Source organism: Odocoileus virginianus, chromosome 24, assembly GCF_023699985.2.
Source record: "Odocoileus virginianus isolate 20LAN1187 ecotype Illinois chromosome 24, Ovbor_1.2, whole genome shotgun sequence".
Classification (NCBI taxonomy): domain Eukaryota; kingdom Metazoa; phylum Chordata; class Mammalia; order Artiodactyla; family Cervidae; genus Odocoileus; species Odocoileus virginianus.
This window is the reverse complement of record NC_069697.1, coordinates 18,824,229-18,848,714: the sequence shown is the minus strand read 5'-3', so window position 1 is coordinate 18,848,714 and position 24,486 is coordinate 18,824,229.

Here is a 24,486-nt window from a genome sequence, read left to right as displayed (position 1 = left end):
AGGCTTCCCTGTCCATCACCAACTCCTGGAGTTTACTCAAACTCATGTCCATCGAGTCAGTGATGCCATCCAGTCATCTCATGCTCTATCATCCCCTTCTCCTCCTGCCCCAAATCCCTCCCAGCATCAGGGTCTTTTCTAATGAGTCAACTCTTCACATGAGGTGGCCAAAGTATTGGAGTTTCAGCTTCAGCATCAGTCCTTCCAATGAACACCCAGGACTGATCTCCCTTAGGATGGACTTCTTGGATCTCCTTGCAGTCCAAGGGACTCTCAAGTGTCTTCTCCAACACCACAGTTCAAAAGCATCAATTCTTCTGTGCTCAGCTTTCTTCACCGTCCAACTCTCACATCCATACGTGACTATTGGAAAAACCATAGCCTTGACTAGACGGACCTTTGTTTGCAAAGTAATATCTCTGCTTTTAAATATGCTATCTAGGTTGGTCATAACTTTCCTCCCAAGGAGTAAGCATCTTTTAATTTCATGGCTGCAGTCACCATCTGCAGTGATTTTGGAGCCCAAAAAAATAAAGTCTGACACTGTTTCCACTGTTTCCCTATCTATTTCCCATGAAGTGATGGGACCAGATGCTATGATCTTATCAAATTTAAAACATCATAAGTTGTAGGCTGTACCATTATTTTATGTACCTTGTATTGGGCTTCCTTTGTGGCTCAGCTGGTAAAGAATTCACCTGCAATGTGGGAGATCTGGGCTTGATCCCTGGGTATACATAAAACTTACCATTTTAATACTTACCATGTTTAAGTGTACAGTTCAGTAGCATTAAGTGCATCCACACTGTTGTGCCACCATTACCACCATCATCTCCAGAACTTTCTTCATCCTCCCAAATTGAAACAATAACTCCTCATTCTCTGCCTCCACCCCAGTCCTGACCTTGGCAACCCCTCTTCTACTTTCTTTCTCGATAAATCTGACTGCTCTAGGTATCTTCTATAAGTGAAATCATACAATATTTGTCCCTTTGTGACTAAATTATTTCACCTAGCATAATGTATTCTCAGGTCATTCATGTTGTAGCATGCGTCAGAATTTCCTTCCTTTTTGAAGACAATAATATTACATGCATGAATGTACCACATACTGTTTATCTGTTCATCTGGTGGTGGACACTTGAGTTGATTACACCTTTTGATTATTGTGAATAATGCTGCTAAAAACATGGGTACAGAAGTATCTATTCAAGTCTCTCCTCTCAAAACTGTCAGTAACTTACTTGGATGTGAAGTTGCTTGATGATATTCTGTGTTTCATTTTTTGAGGAACCACAATATCACTTATGAAATTTCACCTATTCATCAGCAATGCACAAGTCTTCTAATTTTTTTATATCCTTGTCAACACATTCTTCTTTTTTTCTCTTTTGATAATAGCCTTTATGTACTTTTGTTTTTTTTAAGTATATATTCCTAGACAGGAAATCTAATCAGAAAATTTCCAAACACTGGGACAACAAGAGCTTGTGCTGTGTGCTGGGACAAGGGCCTGAGTCTTCAGTATAAGGATATGTGAAGACAGAAGTTCATCGAGCAGAAAAAGACAGCAATAGAACGAGCCAATCTAAACTCTGACACAAAATGTAAAGAGGAGGAACAAAAAAGTGAGCCCAAGAATTGAACAGAAGCTAGTCTTCAAACAGTTTGCCAGTCTGAATTTACGCTACCAGTGATATTTAAAGACCTCAAGTAAAAAATTTAACCTAAAGAGGAGTTTGATGAATATGGACAAAGGTGACTTGTAGAAATGAATGAAAATATCCTATACTTCAAATAACAAATTATGAGACGCATTCACAAAATCACTAAAAGATGATCTTAGAATTGAAGATACATGGTATTTCTATTTAGTAAATAATTTCCAATGAACACATAAGCGTTTTACATCCTTCCTCTGAAAAAATACTAAATCTGAACCTCTGTTTCCCTCGACTATAAAACAGTTTCTTTGTTAATACATTTTTCTCTAAAAGTATTATCTATAAGGCTATATTTGCTTTCCCCATTACCATTCGCTCACTTTTTGTCTTTTGTTTTCTTTCCTTTTTAATAACATAAATAAGATAAAAGTGCATCTTCATTTTAAAAGATGGAAACAGTAGAGAAGGACACAGTGTTCATGTGTCCTCCAGCACCTGCTCTTCTGGGAGTCTTGCCTTCTTCCAGTTTCTTTTCTATACATTTACAAAGAATATATCTTTGTGGATATATTAGATGCCTGAAAAATAATATATATACTATTTCACATATTATTATCTTTTCTTTTAAATGTGTTTACTTAAAAATGCATTTTAGAAAACTCTCCATGTCAGTGTATCACTATGTTCTTAGTTACTGTCTGCTATTATACAGCATAGGTAAACACTTCCATTCCTGGCAGCAGTGTAAGTAATTCTAATGTTCATGATTTCAACACTGCAGAGAAAGATTCTGGAAATAGAACTGCTGGTTCTAAAATATCTGTGCACTTTACATTTAACAGACATCAGTGAATGGTTCTAACAAATATAATATATATATTATATATGATATATATAATATCATACACTTATGATTTACATTCTGAACAAAAGTTCAATAGACCGCTGGTCTCACCACATCTCTAATTCTGTTCTTGTTAAGATCCCAATTCTCTAAGTTGCCAAATTTACAAGCACTGTTCTATCCTTCTTTTATTTGACACTTCTGCCATTTTTACTACAACTGACCACTTCCTTCTGTTGAAACAAGTGGAGGCTGTATTTCTAATAAAGCCTATGGAGAAAATACAGCCAAAGAGTTCTCAGAATTCCCTTTAATATCACTGGCCAAGACTGAGATTCATGGCCGTCTTAGACGCAAAGGAGTCTGGAATATTAGGTAACAAGATTTCTGTGTTGTGGTTCAGATGGTAAAGAATCTGCAATGCAGAAGACCTGGGTTCGATCTGATCCCTGGGTTGGAAAGATATACTGGAGAAGGGCATGGCAACCCACCCTAGTATTTTTGCCTGGAGAATCCCGTGGACTGAGGAAACTGGTGGTCTACAGTCCATGGGGTCGCACAGAGTCAGACACAACTGAGCGACTAACACTCTTAGTAAAATTTATATCTTTCTGTATTTTTGCTTAAATGAGAGTTTAACAATTAAAGGTAATCAAAATCATTTTATCAACCAGGGGCTATTGATGAGGGGTCAATATTATAACCATAACAGAGAAAAATATACAAAGCTTCCACATGGTATAATATTATTCATGGTATCAGAAGGCCTGGGTTTGGCTTTGGTTGTATCAATAGCTGTGTGACCTGGCATATGTCAGTAAGCTTCTGATATTCTCATTGAAGTGGGGCTGATAATAGTACCCATCTTGAATAGTTCTTAGAGATGTTGCAAGAATAAAAATTAGATAATGGATGTAGAAAGCACTCTCAAACACTGAAGAATCATATGGATTGGTTTTTATTACATGTATATTAACTTTCATTTTGTTGATGGGAAATATAAGCATTCTAAATAAGCCAAAACAAGTGTCTTTCTATCATACTTATTCCCTGAAACCCATCCCTGGTACGTCCCTTGAGTCTGGAATTCCTCTGAAATTAAGAAATTACATTTTAATTTCTTCTTTGAAAACCCCATGTGGTCATTGTCATCTCTTACCTGTGCCTTTGTCTTCCTCCATGCAGTTTAAAAGAAAATTAAGAGTTTGGGTATAGTAACCAACAAGGATCTACTGTATAGCACTGGGAACTATTATACTTAGTATTTTGTAATAACCTATAAGGGAAGAGAATCTGAGATTTGTATAAATGAATCACTGTGCTCTGTACCTGAAACTAACACAATATTGTAAATCAACTGTACTTCAATTAAGAAAAGAAAGTAAAAAAAAAAAGAAAATTAGAAACAGTGCACATGTGGGGACCATTAAATTCCCATTTATTTATCTTATTGTAGTATAAAATCCCCTTAAATTTTCCAAAATGACCAATTTGGGGATTAAAAAATAGGAGGAAAGCACCAAGATTATTCTTGGCACCAGCAATAAGAAAGAGAAGGAAAGACACAGAATTGAAAAGAGAAATAATGCAGACTGCTTCCTGTGATGAATGAAGGTGATGATAGGGACTCATTCATGGCTTGGTAGAAGTCACATTATGAGGTCACATTGACAGGAAGACCAGACCTTCCACACAACCACACTCCTAATTTCTTTAGAGCCTTCTGAACAAATAACTCTGCTTGAGTAGATGTCTACTTTTACTGTATTGGTTTTGTATGTGCAGAACATTTTTCTGTCATGAAAAAGTTGCCAGGATACTTTAAAGGTCACTCTCATGGTGAGGGTTGAGAGGCAGCGCTGGAAAGGAACTCAGCCACTGGCAGGAACCTAGACAAGTAGGCAGGGAGGGCAGGTCAAGCGCAGAGGGCTTGATTGTTTACAGGCTTCAGATCCTTCTGCAGGAATGTAGGGGGAGGTCTAACCGGAGACTCTGAAGGGCATTCCATTTATTGCAGGGTGTTGAAACGGCTGATATAAAGAAAATGGGCTCCAGTGATGATGGTGCCTGCCACCAGATCACAAGTGAGACTAGATCAGGATGCTGAAGAAAATAAAGTTTCACCTAAAGAAAGTATCACCCTTATCTTAGCTAAACACTATGCTTCAGACAAATTCAATTAGGTCCAAGAAAGTAAAAGCGTTCGCTGCTGAGTCCTGTTTGACTCTTTGCAACTCCATGCACTGAAGCCCACCAAGCTCCTCTGTCCATGCAAGTCTCAGTCAAGAATGCTGGAGTGGGTAGCCATTTCCTTCTCCAGAGGATCTTCCCAACCCAGGGACTGAACCCGGGCTTCCTGCGTTGCAGGCAGATTCTTTACCATCTGAGCCATGCTATGCTTCAGACAAATTCAACAGGTTCAATGAGTTTCAGGGCCTAATCGCTCAACTCTTTAAGACAGGCATAGGAAGTGACTGATGTACTAGAAGGTTACATTTCTCATTTAGAGATAGATGATTACCTTTCAGGTAAATATCTCTCCCACTGATAATACTCTAACTTATTTACCTTTTGACTGTTTTTCCCAGGCTGTAGATACTAGCTGGTGGGCTTCCTAAGTTGCTAATTGGTAAAAGAATCCACTTGCTGATGCAGGAGATGCAGGAGACATGGGTTTGATCCCTGGGTTGGGAAGATCCCCTGGAGGAGGAAATGGCAACCCACTCCAGTATTCCTGCCTGGAAAATTCCATGTCCAGAGAAGCCTGGTGGGCTACAGTCCATGGAGTCGCAAGGAGCTAGACATGGCTGAGCACACATGCATACAGATACTAGCTGATATCCTGACCACTCGACTCCAAGTTGCTGACACCCATTTTGATATTTTATGTCACTGAATTGACTCCCCTGTTCCCTTTTGCATTTGCCCTATCCATAGACGAGGTCCCCTGACTGAGTCATAACTTTGATTACTATATATTGGAGAATCCATTTGCCTTCTTTGCATGTAGCTAGTATCTAAGCATCACCAACCATTATTTTAAGAGGCTCCATGAAGACCAGAATGAGGCTGATTTTGTTACCCACAATATTCCCACCTGCAACGTATTAGATACTCAGTGAACAACTGAATGATCAAACAAATGAATGTATCAGATTGACAATAGGCATGATGCATTTCTGATTACCTTGTCAACAGACATATTGATGTAAGTGATGGATTCAATATCATTTGAATATTACTTACATCAGAAACACTTCTGGATAAACAGATCTATATAGCATCGCCTGAGAACACAGCTAACAAGTAACACATTATTTCTAGAGAGAATGTGCTCCTAACAGTTGGTCTGCAAATGAACTTTTAAGATACAAATTATCTGTCCATTGGGAATGCCTATCTTTAAATGTATTTATTCAGTAATTTTTTCCCCATCTCAAAATTGTTACCACACCGGACATGTCTTAACATGTTGCTTTGAGCTTTTTTCTTTCCTTTTGTTCTTTTTCCCTTTAAAAAATGAATTCTCTGAAGGTCTTGGCCACATGTCAATGCTGTATTCACAAGGATTAAGGATCAGCAGGGCTGCTGTGCAAAAATTCAGAAATTGAGTACATCTTGTGGATTGGCAGCACATAGCCTGCTATTGTGCAGGAGGCACCGGTATTCCAGTAAAGGCATGTTAAATTTAGCAGCTGTCTTGTATTTGTCACTGGGGATGGGGTGGAGGCGGGTTGGCTGTAGTCTAGATCCATTTGGGAGTTTTACTTGAAAGTTTACTTTAAAGGATTCATCTGAAAGGCAACATGTTTCATAAATTCTTTTTTTTTTTTATAAATTGTAACAACTTTTTGATGAACACACACACACTCACACAACATGCATATCCTGCACACTGGTACTCTTTATGGTTAACACTTCCTATGCTGTAAGAACTCTTATATTCCATATAAACAATCAGGCCTCTCAAAGTAACCTATGGAGGCCATAACTCTGGTTATTTTTATTCATAACCTGAGTCTGTTTATAAAGCAGAAATAAATCATTTTGGAAGGAAGTGGGAGAGGTCAAGAAAGGAATTAACAGTGAATCATTTGTTTTGATCACATGCAGGGGGTTGTTCTTTTTCTAACAAACATTCATGCAGGTGGGCAATGACAGTTAAACTCTTTAATTTTATATTCTCACCTTATCCCATCTATAGTGTAATTATGCTAACTGTGATAGAATCAAGGAAACTTCATGATGGAAGGAGCCCTGGAAATCATCTATCTAGATCAAACCCCTATTGTTCCAACAAAGAAAAACTAAGCTATAAAGAAAGGAGGAACAAATTAGAATAAAAGAGTGATGGTATTATATAAATCAGAACAGGACATGTGACTTCCAGTCTAGTGCACTTTACTGCTTTACAATAATTCCTCATCACACTGGTTAATATAAAACCTTTCTCTACACACAGCTCTGAGACTGAGCTTTCTACATATTCTTGGAACTAGTAGATGCACAGGGAATATTCCAGGATTCATTCTTATAATCCCTCACCAAGATTCCCAAAGAGATAGAGAAAGACATCACTCCATAACTGATGTGTTCAACCTTCTAGTGTTTAACCTGTTGGAATTCAACCCTATGTAGAGAGTGGAGAGACAAGTGCCAAGGTAAAGAGGGAAGTCAAACCTCTGACCATAACAAAAACCCAAGTATTTTTGTGTATAAGTGTGTATTCTACTCTGTGTATCACATGGGGAAAGGTCTTTATGAGATATAAATTTTGACACTTCTGCTTTACTCTGACTCAGGTTTTTTCACTAAGGGTGAGCAGGCATTCTACAGGTGGAGGGGAATGAGAATGAATTTTTCTTTAGGTGCACAGAGGAATGAATGGATAAAGCTCCTGCTAGTGGAAGCAAGCAATGCCTTCTGCACACTTAAAGACACCACACAGCTATTTTCTCTACTAATTAAAATCATTCAGAATCATAAGCTTCTGTTTTAGAACACATCTATTGCTGAAGAACAATTTTCATAGATTGAACACCTCACTCTTTGGGGTAAAGTTTTTTTGTCATATAATCTACCTTAAATGAGACAAATATTCAGTATTCGAAGGAATCAAAAAATGCCTGTACTGCTTACAAAGCCTGGGGGATCTAAAGATGAATAAGGCACATCCCTTCACCTTATGAGACATATGGTTTTTCTATCCCATGCAACGTGTCTTTAGTATAATTTACTTTGGGTTTTTCTTTGGACCCAATCCATTTAAACTTAGTTTTACCCTAAGTAGTAATGCTTATAAATAAAGCGTTTCAGGGGCATCTTTTGCTTTTCAGATCCTACATTAAAATACACACATAACTATTAACATGAAGTAGAATGCTTATAATGCTTCATTTAGAATCACCTGTATATCATTACTGTTACAGAAATAATGTTTAGGTAAACATGTATTTCCTTTATTCAATAATACTATTGAAAGAAACACAATTTACACAGTAAACATCATTAGGGAAACAAACCAAAACATTACAATTACAAAACAAAACAATTATTCACATTAAATGTAAGATGTAAATTCAGAAATTTTAAATGAAAAGGAATAGCAGTTTTAGAATCAATGAGATACAGTGACTTTAAAAAAAAATGCATAGACCAATGTATGACAAAAGCCACTACAATACTGTAAAGTAATTAGCCTCCAACTAATAAAAATAAATGAAAAAAATATACATAGACCATGTATAGCAATACCACAAAAGAGGGAATGAATTATTTTTAAAAATTGCATTTCGATATTAAGGAGAAATAGAAAGAAGAAACATTAATGGGAAATATGTAGTGCAAAGAAATCCTAGCTGATGCTGTACCCTGGGGACTTTGAAAAACAAAGAGAGCATATAGAGAGTTCTGGGTTCAGATAAGAATGCTCTAGAATGTTAGGAAAGTAAAAAGGAAACGTTGTCCCAGACCTTTAAGACTGAATTCAAGAGGCAGAGATGAAGGTCATTTACTTTGTTCCTACTGACACTAGTCCTATAGAATTGCTGAAGTTCGTCCTTATTTATTAAGCCAGGGATTTTGTGGGTTCCAAATATATTTTCAGCAAAGAGAGAAACTTTTTTTTCTTGCTCTTAAAATTGCTTTTTATTTTTACAGCTGATTTCAGTCTTTTTAATTGGTTAAAATATTTGTGTCAATGGTATGAAAGCTAGGTAAGGTAGTTAGGCCTGGATATGGTCCAAGATTACAAAACATCTAAGGAAAAGTAGTCTAGAAATCATCTATCAACCTTAAGATTCTCTCAAACACTTTCTAAACTGCCATATCACCCATCTAATAGTAAGTCTTTTTTCGTTGCTGCTTTCTTTTCCTTTTGCTCTTCCATTTTAAGGTTTTCCAATTAAAAAAAAAAATATATAGATAGTGAAAAATAGAAAAATCCAGTGTGTTTTCCTCAGGTGAAAATGCTAGTAGTCTTTAAGCTGGAAGACATTAAAAAAAAAAACAAGCACATTTAAATTTACTTTTGGTATGAAAACTGAATACATCTAAATAAAAACAGAAATCCAAAAATCATAAGTGAAAGGACAGATTATTATTTTTGTTGTAAACTTAAACCAACCCATCATTGTAAGTTCCACAATACAATTTATTTAAAGCCCTAATTCATTTTACAGAATTTCAATTTGGAATCATCATTACTTCCATTTAGGAAAATACTTAGAAATCATTTTGAAAGGAAAATGTGATATGATGGAATTCAGTAAACATATGGGTCATGATTAAAGTCATTGTGACTTTCAAAGTCTGAATGGCCTACCTAAGTTTCATGTTGCTCTGTCCAGTAATGTGCAGGTGATTCTAGTAGTATGTGATTATTGAAGACATTTGAAAATATTTGTTTATTTGATACTTTCCATAATTGGCATCTATACGCTGTTGTTTATTAACCTGGGCTACCTTTCCATCACTATAATACATTATAAACCAGCTAGAATAGGACTTGTCTTCGCTGCAAGATATATGTATATCTTTGATTATCTTTGATTAGACTCTAAAAGCACAAATATTAAATACTAAGTAAAATGTAAACAATTTGAAACCTGATAAAAATGATTTTGAATAATCTTAAAATCAATGTTACAAACTATAGGAAGGAAATCAATTAAGAGGTTAATAATAGTAATACTTTTTGAAATCAAAATTTATAAAAAATTGTCTCTGACTTACAAGGATAAACACAAGGATAAAGTCCTTGAATTATAAAAGAACTTATTAAAAGAAAACTTGATTTCAACTACCTAGGTATGAAATATTAACGATCAAGGCCAGTACAAAATGAAGCAGGGCAAAGGCTAAGAGAGTTTTGCCAAGAGAACACACTGGTCATAGCAAACACCCTCTTCCAATAATACAAGAGGCACTCTACACGTGGACATCACCAGATGGTCAATACCAAAATCAGATTGATTATATCCTTTGAAGCTGAAGATGGAGAAGCTCTATAACATCAGAAAAAACCAGACTGGGAGCTGGCTCAGAGAATCAGTTCCTTATCGCAAAATTCATACTCAAATTGAAGAAACTAGGGAAAACCACTAGGCCATTCAAGTATGACCTAAATCAAATCCTTTATGATTCTACAGTGGAAGTGACAAATAGATTCAAGGGATTAGATCTGGTAGAGTGCCAGAGGAACAATGGATGGAGGTTCGTAACATTGTATAGGAGGTGGTGACCAAAATCATCCCTAACAAAAAGAAATGAAAGAAGGCAAAGTGGTTGTCTGAGGAGGCCTTACAAATAGCTGAGAAAAGAAGAGAAGCAAAAAGCAAGGGTAAAAGGGAAAGATAAACCCAACAGAATGAAGAGTTCCACAGAACAGCAAGGAGAGATACAAAAGCCTTCTTAAGTGAACAGTGTAAAGAAACAGCGGGAAACAATGGAATGGGAAAGACTAGAGATTTCTTCAAGAAAATAGAGATACCAAGGGAACAGTCATGAATATTCACTGGAAGGCCTGATGCTGAAGCTGAAACTACAATACTTTGGCCACCTGATGTGAAGAACTGACACATTAGAAAAGACCCTGATGCTGGGAGAGATTGAAGACAGGAGGAGAATGGGATGACAGAGGATGAGATGGTTGGATGGCATCAATGACTCAATGGACATGAATTTGAGCAAGCTCCAGGAGTTGGTGATGGACAGGGAGGCCTGGTGTGCTGTAGTCCATGAGGTCATAAAGAGATGGACACGACTGAGTGACTGAACTGAACTGAAAGGGAACATTTCATTCAAAGATGGGCACAGTAAAGAACAGAAATGGCAAGGACATAACAGAAGCAGAAGAGAGTAAGAGGTGGTGAGAATATACAGAATTGTACAAAAAAAGGTTTTAATGACTGATAACCATGATGGTATGGTCACTAACCTAGAGCAAGATATTCTGGAGTGTGAAGTCAAGTGGGCCTTAGGAAGCATTACTATCAACAAAGCTAATGGAGGTGATGGAATTCTAGCTGAACTATTGAAAATCCTAAAAGACGATGCTGTTAAAGTGCTGCACTCAATATGCCAGCAAATTTGAAAAATTTAGCAGTGGCCACAGGACTCAAAACGCTGTTTTCATTCTAATACCAAAGAAAGTTAATGTCAAAGAATGTTGAAACTACCACACAACTGCACTCATTTCACATGCTAGCGAGGTAATGCTCAAAATCCTTCAAGCTAGGCTTCAGCAGTACATGAACAGAGAACTTCCAGATGTACAAGGTGGATTTAGAAAAGGCAGAGGAACCAGAGATAAAATTGCCAACATCCATTGTATCATAGAAAAAGCAATAGAGTTCCATAAAAACATCTACTTCTGCTTCATTGACTACACTAAAGCCTTTGACTGTGTGGATCACAACAAACTCTGGAAAATTCTTCAAGAGATGTGAATACCAGACCACCTTATCTACCTTCTGAGAAGCTTGTACACAGGACAAGAAGCAACAGTTAGAACCGGAGATGAAACAACAGACTGGTTCCATATTGGGAAAGGAGTACATCAAGGCTGTATATCGTCACCCTGCTTATTTAATTTATATGCAGAGTACATCATGCAAAACGCCAGGCTGGATGAAGCACAAGTTAGAATCACGGTTGCCAGAGAAATATCAACAACCTCAGATATGCAGATGATACCATTCTAACGGCAGAAAGTGAATAGGAACTAAACAGCTTCTTGGTGTGTGTGAAAGAGAAGGGTGAAAGAGCAGCTTAAAATCAACATTCAAAAAATGAAGATCATGGCATCAAGTCCCATCATTTCAGGGCAAATAGATGGGGAAAAAGTGGAAACAGTGACAGATCTTATTTTCTAGGGTTCCAAAGTCACTGTGGATGGTTACTGTAGCCACAATATTAAAAGATGTTTTCTCCTTGGAACGAAAGCCATGACAAGCCTAGACAGCATACTGAAAGCAGAGACATCACTTTGCCGACAAAGGTCTGTATAGTCAAAGTTAGGGTTTTTCCCATTAGTTATGTACAGATGTGAGTGTTGGATCATAAAGAAGGCTGAGTGCTGAAGAATTGATGCTTTTGAATTGTGGTACTGGAGAACACTCTTGAGAGTCCCTTGGACAGCAAGGAGATCAAACCAGTCAATCTTAAAGGAAATCAATCTTCAATATTTATTGGAAGGACTGATGCTGAAGCTCCAATACATTGACCCATCTGATGCAAAGAACTGACTCATTTGTAAAGACCCTGATGCTGGGAAATATTGAGGGCAAGAGGAGAAGGGGTAGACAGAGGAGGAGATGGTTGTGTGGCGTCACTGACTCATTGGGCATGAGTTTGAGCAAACTCAGGGAGATAGTGAAGGACAGGGCAGCCTGGCATGTTGCAGTTCATAGGGTCCCAGAGTCAGAACTGATTTAGTGACTGAACAACAACATATAGTTCTTACTTAGATTTTAATTTGGTTAGTGGCAAAGGTGTTTTTTGGTCATATTTTCATCTACTTGGACTTCATCTTTTTAATGCATCAGAATTACATCATTTTGACTCCATGTCTTGATAAAATGGCTTTGATTTTGTACATTCCCATCCCCTACCATCCTGATACATTCATGTCCACTGGTACATTTTTTATTTTGTAATCTATTTTCTTTTTCATCACTTGTGGCATGGAATAATGGATTATATCTCTAACATGTATTCATAATATTGTGGCTGATTTTCACTCATATGCAAAAGGCAATATAAATGAAGCTAAATAGGGCTGGAAAGCAATATGATGTTGAAAGCAAGTAGTCAAAAGAATTTGTATGCGAGGCTGTTTCATTTATCCCCATCAATTTTCAGTGCAAATAAGAATATGCAATCCAGTTAACTATATCATGAATATTCATGCTGGATTATCTGTATTTAGAATCCAAGGAACTATGAGCATATTTTCACATAATGCTGCATTAACATATATTTGTTTATATAATTTTGGCTTTCTTTGAATAAAAATAAATAAGTGAATACATTATAAGATTGGCAAGATGCGAAGAGTGATGGGGTCTGTTTCTCAAACCTCGCTGATGGTCAGAATCATCCTCAAAGTTATTAAGAAGCGCCACTTGTACTGTTGGGAAACAACTACAAGATCATAGTGATTACTCTCTTCTCTAGTCACCTCTTCCCAGGATGTGTAAAATAGCTCCCAAATTCTGATAAAGTACAGAAGACTCCCTTTTCTCCATTAGTAAAACTGATTTCAGGTTGTCAGAAACTCTCTCTCTTTGTTGCATATATCTTGACTGTTAAGTCACAGTGTCAGAGTTGCACTGTCCCAACACGCCATACACAGATAGCAGGTAAATAGAACCTGCGGTAATGAAGAATACTTAGAGATTTATAGACTTCCCTGGTGACTCAGATGGTAAAAGCATCTGCCTACAATGCAGGAGACCCGGGTTCAATCCATGGGTCAGGAAGATCCCCTGGAGATGGAAATAGCAACTCACTCCAGCACTCCTGCCTGGAGAATCCCATGGATGGAGGAGCCTGGCAGGCTGCAGTCCATGGGGTCGCAAAGAGTCGGACACGACTGAGCGACTGCACTTTCACTTTCTTTCACCTTTTTAGATTTATAATGTTAATGCATGAACACTCTATATATTTTATATTTGAAGAAAAAAGTATACTTTCAGCTTTATGTAAACTGTATACTTTTTATTCTATCTAAGAAGTTCTTTGGGCTTCCCAGGTGGCGCTAGTGGTAAGGAACCTGCCTGCCAATTCAGGAGATATAAGAGAAGTGGATTCGATCCCTGGTTTGGGAAGATCCCCTGGAAGAGGCCATGGCAACCCACTCCAGTATTCTTGCCTGGAGAATCCCATGGACAGAGGAGCCTAGCAGGCTCCACAAGCCTGCAAAGAGTCAGATACAACTGAAGCGACTTAGCACACAGTCAAGAAACTCCTTAACTTAGCTTTATAAAGATGTTCCAAGTTACAAAGATAAAATAACTGTCCAGAGAAACTTATCAGAAAATAATAATAGATTAAATAGCAAGACACTTGGAAATCAGGGGGAATCAGCTGACACATTGTATGATTCAGTTGAATGGGAAAATGTATTTCTTGTCTTGCAGTTTTTCCTTTTTCATTTCTAGTTTTATTTTTGCATTGCATTTTCTATGCTTTCTCTTTCACCACCTTCTATTTATTCATATGAACTACTAAAAATAGTCAAAAAATGAAAGGACTCATACTAACTGATTTTAATATAGACTATGTAGCTATAGTAATCAAGATAGTGTGATATTGGTGAGAGGGTATACATGTAGATCAATAAAACTAAAGAGAGCATCCAGAAATAAGCCCTATCTCCCTAAATCAATGATCAATTGATTTTCAACAAAGATGCCATGGTAATGGAGAGAGAATAGTCTTTTCAAAAGTGATGCTGAAAAAATTGGCTATTTATATGCAAAAGAGGTAATTTGAAATATATCATAAAGCTACTCTAATACAATAAAACTTTTAGAAGAAAAGACAATATCTTAGAGAACAAAAATCATGAAGTACTCAAGTTTTTTTTTGATAAATTTAACTTCACAAAATTAAAAATTTCCCCTTGAAAGATATTATTAGGAAAATAAAAAGCTACACCATATACTGAGATGAAATATTTGCTATACACATTTGATAAAATATTTGTACTTAGTATACATAAAACTTTTAAGACTCTAAACTCAGAAAAAAGTGCCAATTAAAGAAGGGACAAAAGTTTTGAAAAGTCACTTCACCAAAGATGAGATAGATGTCATACAAGCTTATGAGGATATGTCCAGCATCAATAAGCATTGGGGAAATGATAATTAACCCCCAAATTTGCTACATATCTACTGGACCAGTGAGAGTTAAAAACAGAAAAACAAACAATACAAGTGCTGGTGAAGGTGAAGAGTGACTGGAACTCTTGTCCATCACTGGTAGGAATGCAAAGTGATACAGATACTTTGGGAAAACAACTAAGGTTTTTACAAAGTTCAACATATACTTCCCAGATAATCCTGCAGTACCACTCACAGCTGTTTTTGAATGAGAAGAAAGCATACAACTACACAAACATCTATACATGAAGGTTTGTTGTATCTTTATTCATAACATCTAAAACTGGAAATAACCCAAGTGTCCATCAACTAAGGAACAGCTGAACAAATTATTACATATCCATGTGAAGAAATATTATTCAAAAATTAAAAAAGAACAAACTGTCACTAAACCCAAAAATACTAACAAACCTCCAAAGCATTATGGAAGTGAAAGAAATTAGAATCAAAAAGCTTCATATTTTATTTGTGTAACATCTGAAAAAAGTAGAAGTAAGAGGCTAAAATCAGATAACTAAGTATCTGGAAGCAGAGGTAAAGCAGAGGACTGACAACTAAGCTTTATGTGAAGATTTTGGAGGGAAAATGGAAATATAACACATTTGATTGTTGTGGCAGTTAGATTATTATACACATTTGTCAAAACTAATTGGAGACCACATCAAGAAAGGTGAATTTTAGTAAAATTTAAGGTATGGAGCAGCAAGCGGAGGCTGCGCAGTGCTGGAGTGGCCAGCGGCCAAGAGGAGGTACCCCACGTCCAAGGTCAAGATCCGTGGCTGAGAGGAGGTACCCACGTCCAAGGTCAAGATCCGCAGCCGAGAGGAGGTACCCCACGTCCAAGGTTAGGAGCGGCGGCTGCGCTTCGCCGCAGCAGCCGTGAAGAGATACCCCACCTTCAAGGTAAGAGAAGCCCCAGTAAGACGGTAAGCACTGAGAGGGGGCATCAGAGGGCAGACAGACTGAAACCACAATCACAGAAAACTAGCCAATCTGATCACATGGAGCACAGCCTTGTCTAACTCAGTGAAACTAAGCCACGCCGTGTAGGGCCACCCAAGACGGACGGATCATGGTGGAAGGGTATGACAGAATGTGCTCCACTGGAGAAGGGAATGGCAAACCACTTCAGTATTCTTGCCTTGAGATCCCCATGAGCAGTATGAAAAGGCAAAAAAATAGGACACTGAAAGATGAACTCCCCAGGTCGGTAGGTGCCCAATATGCTACTGGAGATCAGTGGATAAATAACTCCAGAAAGAATGAAGGAATGGAGCCAAAGCAAAAACAACACCCAGTTTTGGATGGGACTGGTGATACAAGCAAGGTCTGATGCTGTAAAGAGCAATATTGTGTAGGAACCTGGAATGTTAGGTCCATGAATCAAGGCAAATTGGAAGTGGTCAAACAGGAGATGGCAAGAGTGAACTTCGACATTCTAGGAATCAGTAGACTAAAATGGATGGGAATGGGTGAGTTTAACTCAGGTGACCATTATGTCTACTACTGTGGGCAAGAATTCCCAAGCAGAAATGGAGTAGCCATCATAGTCAACATAGAGTCCAAAGTGCAGTACCTGGATGCAATCTCAAAAATGACAGAATGATCTCTGTTTGTTTCCAAGGCAAACCATTCAGTATTTGGTAATCCAAGTCTATGCCTGACCAGCAATGCTGAAGAAGCTGAAGTTGAATGGTTATATGAAGACCTATAAGACCTTCTAGAATTAGCACCCAAAAAAGATGTCCTTTTCACTATAGAGGACTGGAATGCAAAAGTAGGAAGTCAAGAACACCTGGAATAACAGGCAAATTTGGCCTTGGAGTACAGAATGAAGCAGGGCAAGGACTAATAGAGTTTTGCCAAGAGAACGCACTGGTCAGAGCAAACACCCTCTTCCAACAACACAAGAGAAGACTCTACACATGATCATCACCAGATCATCAACACCGAAATCAGATTGATTATATTCTTTGTAGCCAAAGATGGAGAAGCTCTATACAGTCAGCAAAAACAAGACCCGGAGCTGACTGTGGCTCAGATCATGAACTCCTTATTGCCAAATTCAGACTTAAATTGAAGAAAGTGGGGAAAACCACTAGACCATTCAGGTATGACCTAAATCAAATCCCTTACAATTATACAATAGAAATGAGAAATAGATTTAAGGGACTAGAGCTGATGGGCAGAGTGCCTGATGAACTATGGATGGAGGTTCATGACATTGTACAGGAGACAGGGAGCAATACCATCCCCAAGAAAAAGAAACACAAAAAAGGAAAGTGGCTGTCTGAGGAGACCTTACAAATAGCTGTCAAAAGAAGAGAAGCAAAAAGCAAAGGAGAAAAGGAATATATACCCATTTGTATGCAGAGTTCCAAAGAATAGCAAGGAGGGAGACTTCCTCAGTGATCAGTGTGAAGAAATGGAGGAAAATAATAGAATGAGAAAGACTAGAGATCTTTTCAAGAAAATTAGAGATACCAAGGGAACATTTCATGCAAAGATGGGCTTAATAAAGGACAGAAATGGTATGGACCTAACAGAAGCAGAAGATATTAAGAAGAGGTGGCAAGAATACACAGAAGAACTGTACAAAAAAGATCTTCATGACCCAGATAATTACAATGCTGTGATCACTCACATAGAGCCAGACATCCTGGAATGTGAAGTCAAGTGGGCCTTAGGAAGCATCACTACAAACAAAGGTAGTGGAGGTGATGGAATTCCAATTAAGCTATTTCAAATCCTAAAAGATGATGCTGTGAAAGTGCTGCACTCAATATGACAGCAAATTTGGAAAACTCAGCAGCAGCCATGGGACTGGAAAAGGTCAGTTTTCATTTCTATCCCAAAGAAAGGAAATGCCAAAGAATGCTCAAACTACTGCACAATTGCACTCATCTCACATGCTAGCAAAGTGATGCTTAAAATTCTCCAAGCCAGGCTTCAGCAACATGTGAACCACGAACTTCCAGATGTTCAAGCTGGTTTTAGAAAAGGCAGAGGAACCAGAGATCAAATTGCCAACATCTGCTGGGTCATTGAAAAAGCAAGAGAGTTCCAGAAAACCATCTATTTCTGCTTTATTGAGTATACCAAAGCCTTTGACTGTATGGATCACAATAAACTGTGGAAAATTCTGAAAGAGATGGGAATACCAGACCACCTGACCTACCTCTTGAGAAACCTGTATGCAGGTCAGGAAGCAATAGTTAGAACTGGACATGGAATAACAGACTGGTTTCAAATAGGAAAAGGAGTATGTCAAGGCTGTATATTGTCACCCTGTTTATTTAACTTATATGCAGAGTACATCATGAGAAATGCTGGGCTGGATGAAATACAAGCTGGAATCAAGATTTCTGGGAGAAATATCAATAACCTCAGATATGCAGATGACACCACTCTTATTGCAGAAAGTGAAGAGGAACTAAAAAGCCTCTTAATGAAAGTGAAAGAGGAGAGTGAAAAAGTGAAAAGTTAAAACTCAGCATTCAGAAAGCTAATATCATCGCATCTGGTCCCATCACTTCATGACAAATAGATGGGAAAATAATGGAAACAATGTCAGACTTTATTTTTTTGCACTCCAAAATCACTGCAGATGGTGACTGCAGCCATGAAATTAAAAGATGCTTGCTCCTTGGAAGGAAAGTATGACCAACCTAGACAGTGTATTAAAAAGAAGAGATATTATGTTGCCAACAAAGGTCCATGTAGTCAAGGCTATGGTTTTTCCAGTAGTCGTGTATGGATGTGAGAGTTGGACTGTACAGAAAGCTGAGCGCCAAAGAATTGATGCCTTTGAACTGTGGTGTTGGAGAAGACTCTTGAGAATCACTTGGACTGCAAGGAGATCCAACCAGTCCATCCTAAAAGAGATCAGTCCTGTGTGTTCATTGGAGGGACTGATGTTGAATCTGAAACTCCAATACTTTGACCATCTGATGTAAAGAGGTGATTCATTTGAAAAGACCCTGATCCTGGGAAAGATTGAGGGCAGGAGGAGAAGGGGACAACAGAGGATGAGATGGCTGGGTAGCATCACTGACTCAAGGGACATGAGTTTGAATAAACTCCAGGAGTTGGTGATGGACAGGGAGACCTGGCGTGCTGCAGTCCATGGGGTTGCAAAGGGTAGACACGACTGAGCCACTGAACTGAACTGAACTGAATGTATGTAAATTTTATCTTTGTAAACCTCACTTAAAAAAAGCAAAAAATGACTCAGAGAAGTGCAAAATATGCATCATTCTGGAACTAAATTCATCACAGACACAATTTTAAACTTCTCTGTAACCCAATGTGTTCAAAGAATTGACCATCAAGAATATAAACCTGCAGCCTGGTTAGGGATTGGAGGTGATTCCAGTGCAGTGGTATAGTACAAGTTCTAGTCTTGAATGAAACTTCATCTGGATGACTGCGGTGAGACTAGAGATGCTGGCTTGCACTCTAGAATAATTTATGGATAGGTAGGAGGCTTAACAACTGTTCCTGATGCTCACCCTGTCAGACCTGCCATTTCACTGATCTCCTGGCTATCCCATATTAAAATAAAATAGAGAGAAATAGTAATGAGTGCAGGGAATTTGAGTCAACATCTTGGGTGTTACATATTTGTTGTATAAATTGAAGCTGAGTCCTTTACGATTTGTAGGACTAGAGATTTTTCATCTATAGAATCAAGGTACTAAAATCCACTTCATGGAGTTGTCTAATAAGTAAAATAATGCACCTGGAAACATTTCATATACTACACGTGCTTGACTGCTCAGTCGTGTCCGACTCTTTGCAACCCCATGGACTGTAGCCTGCCACACTCCTCTGTCTGTGGGGTTATCCTGGCAAGAATACTGGAGTGGGCTGCCATATCCTCCTCCAGAGGGTCTTTCCAACTCAGGAATCGAACCTGCATCTCTTGTGCCTCTTGCACTGGCAGGCAGATTCTTGGCGACTTGAGCCACCTGGGAAGCCATAAACTACACATCCTTATTTAAATATCATTAGTAGTAGTAGTCAGAAGTTTATCTTCACTGAGCCCTGGAATCATTCTATTATATTCTTCATTAGCAACAATCAGATTACTGTACAAGTTTTCAATAGTTTTAAGATGATGAAAAGAATCTGATGGAAAACAAAAATGAGTCAAGGGATGGGGCTGAAGCACTCAGAAGAAAGGTTAAAGTGGTGGGAGAGAGTTAAACTGAAAGAAGATTATGATTGGAGTTGATTCCATCATTGTTTTCTTGTGGAGATGGAGGTCAGTTGTTAGTCATCACTGAGTCATAAACAAAACAGAATAGGCACACATTGACAAATGGTAGAAAATACAATAGTGTTAAGTGAGCATGAAAACTCCCTGAATATAATGGCAATTACATACTGAAACAGCCTTCAAGAGGAAGCTTTACTTTCCTGGAAATCATCAGTAAAATCATCTAGAATTCATATCCATAATGAGTAGGGGGATCAGGTCAATTGGTGAGGTGGCATCTACCTGTCTGTTTTGGCAGTGAGCACAGATATGTTCCTTCACGAAGGAGAATTAAGCAGAGCTGTCTGAGAGCTCAAGTGTGGCCCCGTTGTCAAGGTTATTTCTCCTGCTTGGTCTATGGACTGCTTTTCTCAGAATTATCACCTTCGTGTTAACAATAGCAGATTTCTCGATGCCACCACACCAGCAACACCTAGATTCTCTGAGAGTTGGACACAAGGTTTAATAAGTGCTGAAAGTGATTCAGATGCACAGCAACGATTGAGAACTGCTGTTTTAAACATATAACCTAATAATGAGTCACTGCAAAATTATGTTTAAACTTGAATAATACTTCTTAGATGTCACCTGAGTTCTCTAGCTTCTACCTAGTTTAGTAAAACTCCATAATACTTTAATTGGTAGCTAATACATTTATGAGAAATTAATGCTTTGCTTATTCATCATTTGGCTCTTAAATGGTCCAGCTGTGAGGGAGCAAGCAAGTAACCTCTCCCCAGCCTTCACCAGCTGACACCCTCTCTTTTCTATACATATCATATCTGGTTGACTCTTCTAAAGGCAGTTGGGAGAAGAGTACTGGTAAAAACAAGTATTTAATAGCTATCTGAAAACTTATTAAAAGGACATGCAGTTCTTTTTCCTTAAGTAATAATAGAGGAGGAGATACAGGATTTTTATGGCAGTGAAACATTCTGCATGGTACTATAATGGTGGGTATAAAACATCATACATTTGTCAAAACCCATAGAATCTACTACACAAAGTGTGAATGCTAACTAAAACTATGAACACTAGTTGATAACAATGTATCAATGTTTGCTTTTTAATTGTTAAGTAAGATGATAGAAGTAAGATGCTAAGTAAGATGAGGGGAGAGGAAATATATATATATATATATATATTTGCATCCTTCTCTCTCTTACAGATCCAAGAAGAGTTGATTTTTCAGTCTGTTCAGTTTTGTCCTTGCTATTAGGATGAAGAGGCCACTTTTCAGTTCCTTACACATGAAGCTGGAAACAGAAGTTTGAGTTGCATAGTTTTGCTAATGTAATTTTAAGAATCTAAGCTGCAAAAGTAATTGAAATAAAAAATTAGCAGATCTATGAGTTTATGACAAACAAATAAGACTTATTTTTAAATTAATTATAATGCTTAAAATTTTCTCTGCATTAATAAATATTTTTTCTTTCATATTGAAAAGCCAAAAAGCAAAATAAAATTGGGTTGAAATGAATACCTTGGGCTTAAATTTGTATTCCTCGAAGAGGTAAAGCATAAGTCAAAACAAATGAGGTCATTCTCTTCTCTGAGTCTTATGAGAAAATAAAACTTGGTAAGCTTTTGCTTTTTGATTGAATATATTTGGGAAAAGGAGACCAATGAAAATGCTTGTTGTTGGAAGGCGTGATAGAAACACTGAGCTCCAGTGACAGACCACTGCTGCTGTTATATTCTGTCCGTTGGATTGATGCTCCAAAATTCATTCTTTAGTGTTTAGGCTCAGGTTGCTTCAGAGTTTCCCACAGTTCTTTGGGCCATGTTAGTTGTTTTCATATCCTATCCTTACACTCACTCATAGTGTCTGCTTCTGAGTCAGTCTCCTCCAAATCCCTGCCCTCATGGAGCTTATTTTCTGGTGAGGGCAGATTGGCATAATATAAAATCAAAGCGGAGAGGAAATACAGATTATATAATATAGTCACATGATGGTAAAGGCAATGGAATAAAAGCCAAGGAAAAGGGATAGGCATTGTTCATGAGCGTGGCGTTCAACTTTGAAACAGGCCAAGGAATACCTCATTTACATGTGATATTTGAGAAATGACTGGAAGAAGATGAGGAAACAAGCCCTGTGGATCTATGTGGGGAGAGAATTCCAGACGGAGCAAAGATCAGATGCAAACACCTGGAGACCGTGGTAAAATGGGTGTGTTCCAGAAAGCACCAGAGAGGAGCCAGCCAAGGGCAGAGTGGTAGGTGATGTGAGAAAGATGGCAGGGGAGGGTTAGTGAGAAAGCAGGCAGTTTGCAGGGGAGTTTATCAACAGGTAAGGATTATAACCAAAACTGAAAACATTATAACTAGAGAAGGAAAACATATGGTATCTGTTACACACTTCCAGATAAAAGAAATATTTGTGGGCGCATCTTTTCTTACTGGATCTTGAGTATGGGTACTTAGTCCGGCACATCTTAATTCCTATAACAATTGGGATACTTACTTACAAAGAATAAGCACTCAGTGGATATGCTGTTGAATACATGAATAAACTGATGGAATGAAATTTAAATAAATAAATACTCAAAGAAACTGTCTTAAGTGGAGTGGAACTTTGTTGGCTTTCTTGGCTGAGAATCCCCCAATCTGAGTTGGTTTCTGACACTGCAGGAGCACCAGGGCCTGATTTCTCTCCCTCTCCTTGCAGGTCTGCTTGGCAGGAGCTGTGTTAGCTTCATGCTCAGGCTTCATGTGTGAACTGACAATAGGGGTAGCAGAAGTGCATGTGCTTTGGGATTCAAGACAGTAGGAAAAAACTGATAAGAGAGAAAGGTTGAGACAGAGGGAAGAAGCTGAGTCTATCCTTCAATTAGGAGAATCTTGGGATTGGTTCCTATCAGCCTAAACTGGATGAACTTGTAGAGCCAAGGAGAAGGAATATGATAATCAACTAAGTGGGCAGAGCCCACTTCTGGAGCTAGTTGCCCAAGAAAATTCAATTCATATTTTATGACAAGAATAGATACAGACCAATAAGATGGCAGCAGATGTTCACTTGAAAGAGGAATTTGTACTGCCTTAAATCAGTAGATCTTAATTTTATGTTTCCTGGGCAAAGTCAGATTCTATGAGATCACAAAAGACATACTAGCTTTCCAAGCTAATTCTAACATGAATTCTGTTCATTTACCAGCATGTTTTAGTGGTTAACAAAAAGTGGTTATCATTAATGTCATAGTAATATGCATAATGATAAGTTTAAAATAATACATAAAATCATTTTTAATTTCAGGAGCAAGTAAATAATCCATTAAAGAATTTAGTTGTTGAGGCTTGGCTGTATACTTATCTCCTTTGCATTCATCAACTCATTTTAAGTTATAAGCTTTGGAGCCTCTACATAATGTTTAATTAAAATCTTAATTTATTATTAAGATCTTGTGAGGATGGACTATGCCCTATGTATTAGTTTTCTATGGTTGCATAAAGGTTACCCCCAAACAGTTGATTGAATAACATTTATTATCTCACAGTATCTGTCTGCCAAGTATCTGAATTGGCTTTGCTGTGAGCCTCTGGGTCAGCTCAGGTTTTCTCATGGCTCAGAGTTTCTCATGAGGCTGCAGTTTCCAAAGTACCAGTTGGGGCTAGAGTCACTGGTTACATCAAACCTCAGTTGTGGGAAGATTTGCATCCAAACTTATTCCCAGGGCCATTGCCAGACCGCATGTAATCACTGACTGACCACACAATCAGCTTCTTGCCAAGTGGGCCTTCCTATGAGGCGACTTGCAACATGGCAGCCGGCTTCCCCACAGTGAGGGCTCTGAGGAAAAGGGAGCAAGGCATGATGCCCAAGAAGCAAGCTAGAGTCTCTGTAATTTAATCTTGGTAGTGACAACCCATGGTTTCTTCACTGTTTTGTGAGAAGAAAGCTGCCAGGTACATCTTATATTTGAGAGAAAGGGATACAGACACCAGGAAGCAGGAATCACTTAGGACTGACTTAAGTTTGCCTACCATATTCTGGACATCTCATCTATATAAAAAGGAGTGAACCGAAGGAGGTATCTATAAATACTTGTAAATTGACAGGGGCCCCTTTTAAATTAATTACATTTCTCTAAAGAAATACAATGTTTTATCAGAGTTTAACCAAATAATGTAATTTTAGAAAAGTCATATTTATCTTCAGAAAGCTTTTCTAATATTTAGTATATAAGTGGCATTAACATATTTTGACAAGCCTTCAAAGAGTTAAATATAATTTGGATGTATGATAAGCAAAATTAGGTGATACTTCATTTTAACAGGATTATGCTCATAGGTTTTTGTTCTTCCTAACCAATACTCTAATTTGAAATGCTT